General features: G+C 33.0%; 1 pseudogene across 1 annotated transcript; it reads right to left on the bottom strand.

The window, feature by feature from the left end:
- Window positions 1-8437: 8437 nt before the first annotated feature.
- Window positions 8438-9839, bottom strand: LOC308414965 (60 kDa heat shock protein, mitochondrial-like; annotated as a pseudogene). Its single transcript has 2 exons — window positions 9771-9839; window positions 8438-9656 (listed from the first exon to the last, which is right to left on the bottom strand). The product of its transcript is annotated as a 60 kDa heat shock protein, mitochondrial-like (transcript).
- Window positions 9840-10094: the final 255 nt, after the last annotated feature.

The following is a 10094-nucleotide window of genomic DNA, read 5'->3' on the forward strand; positions in this document are numbered from 1 at the left end:
TTTTGGATAATGTCCTCCCTCTTAGGTCCTGGAATCACTTGCTTTCCTAGCATCTGGTACTTTCTAATGGCTACCCACAGTTCCTCATCCCCCACCGCTACATATTTTTATTCGATTTCCTGACCCTCTTTACTTGTGTCCTATCCCTTCCAATACCTTCCAATACCTTCATCTGCCTCTTCCCCCTCCTCTCTCACTCCGAGATCCCTCCACTTACCTCCTATTATTTTTCTTTGTTCCTACTTTTAAGAAAGACTGAAACAACCACATTTTCATTGGCCTTTTGAGCTTTGTATGATCTGTGAGTTGCATTGTGAGTATTCATAGCTTTTTTTCCAAATATCCACTTATCAGTGAGTACATACCATGTTGTTTTGTTGGGTTTATTTTTTGTTTTTTTTTTTTCTTTGTTTTTGAATTGATTACCTCACTCAGGATATATTCTTAGTTTCATTCATTTGCCTGCAAATTTCATGGAGTCATTATTTTTAATAGTAGGATAATACTCCAATGTGTAAATGTGGCACATTCATTGTACACTACAAGATTAGCTTTTGTTCTTTGTGGGACTAGAAACAGCTACTAGTCATTACCTTATAAAATTATCCTACACTTAACAGCATTTTTTAGCTATTATGCTAGAATCTAGGTAAAATATTTTATCTTGTATTCTTTATATAAAATAAATAAGGATTAAATATCTTTCAGACAGAATTAGAGGTTTAGAAAGTATTTGATATATCTTAGAAGTATGCGATTAAATACATATAGATACTGTATTGATTCATATTGAAGAACTACTTCCAACAGGTAGGATGATGTCCTTTCAACAGGTAGAAATATGTGGATAGTTAAATTCTCTCATTTGTTAAGTGACAGTTTATTTTGTTTTTCTGGAACTACAGACTTGATTTGGTTATCATTTTTTTTCTAAATATACTACTTAAAATTGAATTTTAAGCATTTAGTTACTTATATCATTGTCTTCTGGGAGTTGCACTTTTAAACTTTGAAATTAAAATTTATTCTTTCATATTTTTCTTTCTATAAATTAGAAAAGCAGAATACCCCAGTTTTTTGTGATGAAGTAACATGAAGAAAGTCATAATGAGCATTTTAAATTAATATTTTCACTGACTTAAATCTAAAATTGTATATATTCTTAAAATACACTATATATAATATACCACTTCTCTTTCCCCCTCCAAACACTCCTATACACACCTATCTGCTCTTTAGATCCACTGATTTTTAAATTATCATTATTAAACACACATATATGATAAAAATATGGCTAAGAAATATATCAAAATTTATCTCATCTCTATTAGTTATAGAAACCTAAATCAAAACAACTCTGAGATTTTATTTTAACCCAGAAAAAAATGGCAAAGATGAACAAAAAAAATAAATATTCTTAATATACAGATATTTAAATGTACTATTAACATTAGTCTATAGTATACCACACTATTAAGAATTTAATAGGTTAAAATATTTGTAAATGTGCTAATATTCACATAGGCTGAGAACTTCCTCCTACTTTTTAACTGAATCCTTCACTTTATTCAGCCATTCTTTATTTGATAACACATTTATACAAAGATTTTTAAGTACCAGATGATTCTGTCATGGATTAAAATGTAAATGATATTTTGCTTATCTCTTTTTTTATTGAACAACTTTATTTAAAAAAAAAACAAAGATAAATGTACAGATTTTAAGCATTTTTACATAAACTTATATGAATTCATTTTTGTCAGTACTTGATTTTTTTATGTTTTACCTTCAAAAGTTAATGTTTTTATTTTTTTAACAAGTTTATTTTACAAAACAAAGATAAATGTACAGATTTTAAGCATTTTTTGCATAAAATTATACAATACATTTTTGTCAGTACTTTTTTTTTAAGGTTTAATAGTGTGATACAGATCCCACCAGTAACAATGAGCATAAAGTACATGTAAAACAAGATGCAACCTGGAAATAGTCAAAGTTTTCTTGGTGTGTAAAGATTTTTTTTTTTTTTTACAATGAGCAGACAGTACATGTAATACAGGGTACAACCCGGAATTTGTCAATGCTTATCTCTTAAAGAGGTCATAATCAAGCAAAAATGACAGCCAAGGTATCTGAAAATATGTTCAAGAAGCATATGAAGGATTTCCCAAAGAAAAAGAAAAACCAATCCATGGATTAGTTTTCTTGGGTATTTAAAGATTTCTAAATATGAAATGCAGTGTAGTAAAGTGATATTTCCTCTGAATCATTCTAGTTCTTAGTGAAGTGTGACTTCTTGAAGTATGATATGTTTCCTCCTTAATTCTATTTTCTCTATAATAGGGGTAATAATACTCAATTGAAGTACTAGATAAATTAAATTCCAAGTAAATATAAAGTAATTGAATAAAATTGACCTATTTTAAATCTATGAATGTGTTTTCTCATTAGTTCTTATCATAAGGTGTTTGCTAACTAAGACTGAAAGAATATAGAAACATAGTACACTTTGTAATTGTATAGATTTGAGTACAGTCACAGAAAATGGTATGTTGTGGGTGTAGACTGTCATATAATTTTAATTGGGAAAATGGTTGAGAACTTCTGAAAGTGTCTGACACCCCGTGGGAAGAAAAAAAAAATAAACTAACAGAACACCACAGCTCCCAGGGAATAAAACACCAACCAATGAGTTTGCATGGAAAGAACCATGGCCCCAGGTGCATGTGCAGCAGAGGATAGTGTTTTCTGACACCAATGAAAGGAGTGTCTTTGGCCCAGCAAAGGCTCCTTTGAGAGAGAATGGTTGGGAGAGGGAGCACCCTCATGAAGACAATGGCAAGGGGAGGGGGAAGGAGACTGGGTGAAGGAGATAACACCTGAAATGTACATATAGAGAATATCCAGTTTACAAAAAATAAACGTTAAGAAAAGAGAGAACATCTGAAACATTGGATAAACAGCTTTTATGGGGCTATAGATGCATCTTGTTCTCTCACACAGTAAATTATTAACAAACATAAAATGTACAAAAGAACATATTTACTCCTTATTCATTTGTTTTAGAAGAAATTATTTTGGTCCAGAATTTTATCATTAGTCTTATTGCCTGACTTATCATGTTTTTCAGTATGACAATATAACCTATTTAAAATGATCACTTAGAAAATACTTATGTGTTCATATTTTTATTTACTTTTCTTTTATTTCTGTCTTGCACTCTTGATGCAACTTTGACACTGCTTCATTTCAATGCAGAAACTGTATTTAAATTTTACAATTCTGATAGATTACATGAAAAATGTGTGACTCAGTCTGTAGAGTTCATGCCATGCCAAACCTTGTAAATACTACATATTAGTCAAACAATATATGTATTTTTTTCTTATTAGATAGTTAGAATCAATATAGAAACTTAGGAATTACCAACTGGAGAATGTAAAACACTACATGTTTATATACAGATTACCAGTTACTCATGTATTTTTCACTATTTTCCATAAAAAGTCTACAGAGGTATAATTTTTTCCTGTTATGTGGGTGAGAAAATTATTCAAATCCTACAAAATATTGATAATTTATACAGCTGTTAAAAGATAAATATTCCAGATTCTTTGGATTTCGATCCAGAATAATTGGCAATTGTATTTGGGAAAGTTTCATAATGATTTTCAGATCATTATGATTTTATAAGTTTTCTATGAAGAGATAGTATTTCTTCTCTAATAATCTAGTCTACATGTACAGTGTTCTAAAACAACCAGAGCAGAAGTAGTAATATTTCCCGTGTTTATATAGACTGGACAGAGACTTTTTCCTATTTTTATATGCATGAGTATTTTGTATATAAGTCTTCCTACCATACTTATGTCGGGTGCCCATGGATGCCATAAGAAGGAGTCAGATCTACTGGAGTTGAAGGTATAGTTTGTTGTGTGCCACACTGTGTGTGTACTAGGATTCAAACCTGGGTCATGTCAAACAATAGTCAGTGCTTGGAATCTCTAAGACATCTTTCAGGCCTTAGACGTCATATTTTGAGGAACAAAGAATGTGTAGAATAAAGATTTGTCTGAAAATTCTTGCTCAGACACTTTGATCATTAAAAATTTATCATAGGTATATATGTTATACCACCCTCAGACATAGATATGAAAATGACAACTATCTAAAATCTTGTAGCATTTTACTCATAGAAAATGTAATCAATAACAAAAGTGCTATTTTATCATCTCAAAGTTGGCTAAATGTCTTTGGATTTCTTCAAAATGTATTTCTATTTATACCTAATAAGTTTGGCCCTGATTCATTTCTCACATTTATCTTGAACAATGTACAAAAACATGTGGATATTAAGAAATAGTATGCAATTTTTATCCTTATTTCTGTGAGGATCTTTATTTTTTTTCTGAATTTTAGATATATCAGTATTCAAACAAAGTGAAGTCCAATAGAGTAGAGAACAAACAGACAATTTTATGTATGGTAAATTTACTTTGAAATGGATTTAGCAAATATAATTATTATCACAGAGACTTCTTACAATTATATATGCACTATATGTCTCTATGTATAGACTAAATAAATATTCTATTTGTCTCCATCTCTTTCTCACTATTTCTCTGTCTCTCTCTCTTTCTCAGTCTCTTCCTCTTTTGGACTCTCTTTCCATATCTCTTTTGCTCCTATGTGTCCATGCATGTATACTATAGGCATAGATGTTGACATCCACCTAAGCACATTTTTAGCAACTCAGAAACATACAAGATTGACAGAACAAAGCATATGGAAACTAATAAGAATCTAACCCACATTTAGATCTAAGAAAAAATATTTGCCTGAAGGGAAAATATTAATTAGTTTGTCTACATGCTAGATAAGAGTCTGGAAGACATATCCATCAAAAGGCAGTGGAATAAACAGCAAAATGGAAATTATTTGTAAATTGACAGTAAACTTGGCAAACATTGAAGGGATAAACAAGTTATTTGGCATGCAAAGCATTTCGAAATCACAGCCTCTGTCAGGAGGCATCTGTGCATAGATTCACTTATTTGACAGAAATTAACATTTTGCAGAAATCTTTGTTGCATGCTAAAGATTTTTTCGCCCTCCTTAATTATTTTAATTGCTGCCTAAGAATGTTCTACATAAACATTCAAAAGATGCTAAAATCCACAAAGTCTGGTCCAATTTTTATCAATATAGGGCTACTACAATCTAGAGTTGACTCAAATGCTAACTGGATGGTTAATCATTTAAGTGACTATCCCAAACATATTTTTTTTAGAATAAAGAATAAAAGTCATGTGAAATATAATGAGAAATTTATTGTATTAGAAAAGGTAGTTTTATTTAAGGAAAACAAAACATTTCACTAAATTTTATTGATTTTAGTGTAAGTAAACATAAACTAAGAGGCTAACAGTATATGGAATAAATACTGTTTAGCACATGAGAATGAATAATTATAACATTAATTTAGAGATAAGTTATAATTGAGAAAAATCTGAATTCAGTGTTAGCAGCCATTTAACCTTCTAGGAAGCAGATTCTGAAAACCATCAGTATCCTCATTAGTTAAATGAGTTTAGTTCATTTTTTTTTAAAGTTTACTCCTAGTTGTCATTTACATGATGCAAATTACATCAGCATAGTTTCTCAGAATTTCTTATTTCTGATATCAATTTTAAAAAAGGATTCTTTCTTTTCTAACAGTATCTGTGAGAGAAGCCAGCAATATTCATAGTTTTTTCAAATATAAAAGAGAATCATTGAGAGTTTTTTTTCCTTTTACATTTGAATAATGTGAAAGTCCATAGTGATTGACTTGAATATAACTGTTAAGTTCTTTTTTTTAACATCTTTATTTTACAAAACAAAGATAAATGTACAGATTTCAAGCATTTTTTGCGTAAAATTATACAATACATTTTTGTCAGTACTTTTTTTCAGACTTTAAAATAATTTTTACATAAATCTATATGAATAGTCAGTACTTGATCTTTTTAAAGGTTTGACTGTATGCATCGAAAACCCAATAGTTACAATGAGCACAAAGTACATGCAAAACAAAATGTAACATGGGAATAGTCAAAGTTTTCTTGTTGTGTAAAGATTTTTTGGTTTTGTTTTGTTTTCTTTATTTATTGAACTTCCTACAGTCTGTGAGTTGTTTCTGGGGCAGTGCGAGCCTCTGGGGTTAGCATCCCACTATCAGTGACTGCATTTTATGTCTGTTCTTTTGTGACTGGGTTATCTCACTCAGATTGATATTCTCTAGATGCAGCCATTTTCTTAAGAATTTGGTCAAGTCATTGTTTCTGGTGGCTGAGTAGTATTCCATTGTGTAAATGTACCACAATTTTTGTATTCATTCATCTTCTGAAGGGCATCTGGGTTCTTTCCAGTTTCTGGCTATTATAAATAGAGCTGCTATGAGCATTGTGGTGCATATATCTTTGTTGTGTTCTAAGGTGTCTCTGGGGTATATGCCCAGAAGTGGAATAGCTGGGTCTTCAGGTAGTATTATGTCCAATTTTCTAAGGTATCACCAGACTGATTTACAGAGTGGTTGTATTAGTTTGCAACCCCACCAACAGTGGAGAAGTGTTCCTCTTTCTCAGCAACCTCACCAGCATCTGTTGTCATCGGAGTTTTGTATCTTGGCCAATCTGACTGGTGTGAGGTGGAATCTCAGGGTTGTTTTGATTTGCATTTCCCTGATTGCTAAGGATGTCGAGCACTTCCTCAGATATTTCTCAGCCATTCGATATTCCTCAACTGAGAACGTTTTATTTAGTTCTGTACTCCATTTTTAATAGTGTTATTTGATTCTCTGGTGTCTAGCTTTTTGAGTTTTTTGTATACCTTAGATATTAGGCCTCTATCTGATGTGGAGTTGGTAAATATCTTTTCCCATTCTGTTGGCTGCCGTTTTGTTTTCTTGACAATTTCCTTAGCCTTACAGAAACTTTGCAATCTCATTAAGTCCCATTTGTTAATCTTTGACCTTAGAGCTTGAGCCATTGGTATTTTGTTCAGAAAATTTTCTCCTGTGCCTATATGTTCTAAAGTTTTCCCTACTTTCTCATCTAATAGTTTCAGTGTATCTGGTTTAATGTGGAGATCTTTGATCCACTTACACTTGATCTTTGTACAAGGAGATAAGAAAGGGTCTATTTTCATTCTTTTGCATGCTGAGTGCCAGTTGGACCAGCACCATTTGTTGAATAGGCTGTCCTTTTTCAATTGAATGTTTACGGCTCTTTTGTCAAAAATCAGGTGACCATATACATGAGGGATCATTTCTGGATCTTATATTCTATTCCATTGATCCACATGCCTATTTTTGTACCAGTACCATGCAGTTTTCAGCACAATTGCCTTGTAATATAGCTTGAGGTCAGGGATAGTGTTTCCCACAGATATTTTCTTGTTGTTGAGAATGGATTTCGTTATTCTGGGTCTTTTGTTGTTCCATATGAAATTGCACATTGATCTTTCCAATTCCATGAAGAACTGTGATGGAATTTTGATGGGGATTGTGTTGAATCTGTAGATTGCTTTTGGTAGGATGGCCATTTTTAAAATGTTGATCTTTCCAATCCATGAGCAAGGGAGTTCTTTCCATTTTCTGAGATCCCCCTCAATTTCCTGTTAAGTTCTTAATAATTCATTACTCTATTCTATGCTTTTGATAAGCTTATATACATATGCATATATACACACATATATGTTATCAATCAAATTTTTATAACAGCATATATGATGGAGATTTTTAAAGCTAAATCTAAATGCATTGTTTTAAATTTGAGACTGCTATTTCCCCCTCACCATTTTAACAAGAGTTACAGAATTTCAATTTGCAATATTTGAAATTAAGCAAGTAGGTTTATATTTAAGCTGCACATCAAGAGACTCTGCTGAAATGTTATACTGCATAAATTCATTGTGGTATGTTCTTTTTTAACTTGAAACAAAATTTATTACGCAAAAGTTTTCACATAATTGGATACTTCTCTACTTTGTACACAATCATTCCAGCCCTCCACAGATAGGCTGCTTCTTATCTTCTCACCTGGTGACAGCGCAACAGTCCTGATGCTGACAGAACAGTAGAGATGCCTCAGTGATTTAAGCTGAAAGCAGGATACCAGTGAATCTCTCTTGTGCCCAGCATCAGGAATGTACAAATGTCTTTATTCAAAAATACAAAATAAATATCTGTAGGCATGAACAATGACAGCAGTAAATCATTATATATTGTTAAATGAAACCAGTACCTGATGGTTACAGTGATCAGCCAGCCTTGTCTTCAGTCATTTTCTTCACGTGACTTCACTAAAGTTCTTGGTGAGGAGCCTGCCTTGAGCTTCCTGTCACAATTCATTGATAAGGGCAAAGCACTATTCTCAGAGTTAGAAGATGCCATGTCTCAAACTCCTCCCATTCCTTCCATTGCACCCATTCCAGGGTCCTTTTCTTCTTTAGGAATTTCCATCACTATAGCTTCGGCTGTAGTTAGCAAGGAGGCCACCCCAGCAGCATTCAGTAAAGCAGTTCTTACAGTCTTTGTTGGATCAATGACTCCCTTTTAAACCATGTTAACAAAATCTCCAAGCATGGCATCATAACCAACTTCTTAGGAACTCTGAAGAATTTTCTCAACTATCAAAGACCCTTCAAGATCTCCATTCTTAGAAATTGTCATTTCTAAGCAGGAGTTTTAAGTGCTGTTTTAATAATTTCTATACCTATTTTATAATCTTCATTGGCAGGCTTTAATGAATCAAAGGCTGGGTTGCACCAAAGTAGAGCACAGCCCCCTACTAGAACAATGCTTTCCTCAACAGCTGCTCTTATAGTACTGAGAGTATCTGTAACTGTCTTTTTTCACATTTACTTGAATATCACTTGTTCCTCCAACCTTCAACAAAGCTACTCCATATAAAAGTTTAGCAAGTTGCTCGTTCAGCTTTTTCTTTTCATATTCACTAGTTATGATGTCTAGCTGCTCAGTAATTTCTTGAATAGTTTTTCAAGGTGAGTTTTGTCACCTTTTCCTTTCAAAAGCATGGCACCATCTTTTGTGACAATGACTTCTCCAACTTTTCCTAAGTCATGAACTTGAACGTCTTCAAGATTTAGATCCAATCCCTCTTCTCCAAACACCTCACCACCAGTAGCAATAGCCATATCTTTAAGGTGGTTCTTCCTACTGTTCCCAAACCTTGGAGCTTTGACTGATACAACATGAAGACTAACTTTTAGCCTGTTCAAAACCAGTGTGCTTAGAGCTTCTCCATCAACATTTTCGGTGATGATGAGCAAGAGCTTCCAAAGAGCATTGGCAATTTTAAGAGCAGGTACAATGAACTGAACACTGGAAATTTTCTTTTCATTCAATAAAACATAGGCCTCTTAGAATTCACATTTTTGACCTTTTGAAGTGTTAATTAAATACAGAAAAATATATCTTCTACCAAACTTCATGCCTTTAAGAATTTCTAGATCATCATTCACTGTGATGACACCCTGTTTTTCAACCTTTTTCATTGCATCAGAAATGATGTCCCTAATGCCTTGTCTCTATTTGCAGAAATTGTAGCAACCTGAGCAATTTTTACAGAGGTTGTCACAGGTTTAGATTGTTTCTTTTTATTTTATTGGATATTCTCTCTGTTTACATTTCAGATGTTATCCACTTTGTCCCAATCTGTCCCATTACCTCTATGAAGATGCTCCCTCTCCCAACCACCATGTCCTACCTCAACACCTTGGCATTTCCCCAAACTGGTAAAAAGAGCCTTTGCTGGACCAAAGGCCTCTCCTCCCATTGAAGCCAAAGAATGCTATTGTCTGCTGCATATGCACCTGGAGCCAAGTGACACTCCAGGCAAACTCATTGGTTAGTGTTTTAGTCCCTGGGAACTGTGGTGGGTTTGCTTAGTTGATAATTTTGTTATTTCCATGGTGTTGCAGACACTTTCAGCTTCTTCAGTCCTTCTTCTAGTTTCTTCATTGGGGTCCTCATATTCAGTCTGATGGTTAGCTGCAAACATCCTTCTTATATTATTTGTGACTATTGTGAA

Source organism: Micromys minutus, assembly GCF_963924665.1.
Source record: "Micromys minutus genome assembly, chromosome: X".
Taxonomy (NCBI): domain Eukaryota; kingdom Metazoa; phylum Chordata; class Mammalia; order Rodentia; family Muridae; genus Micromys; species Micromys minutus.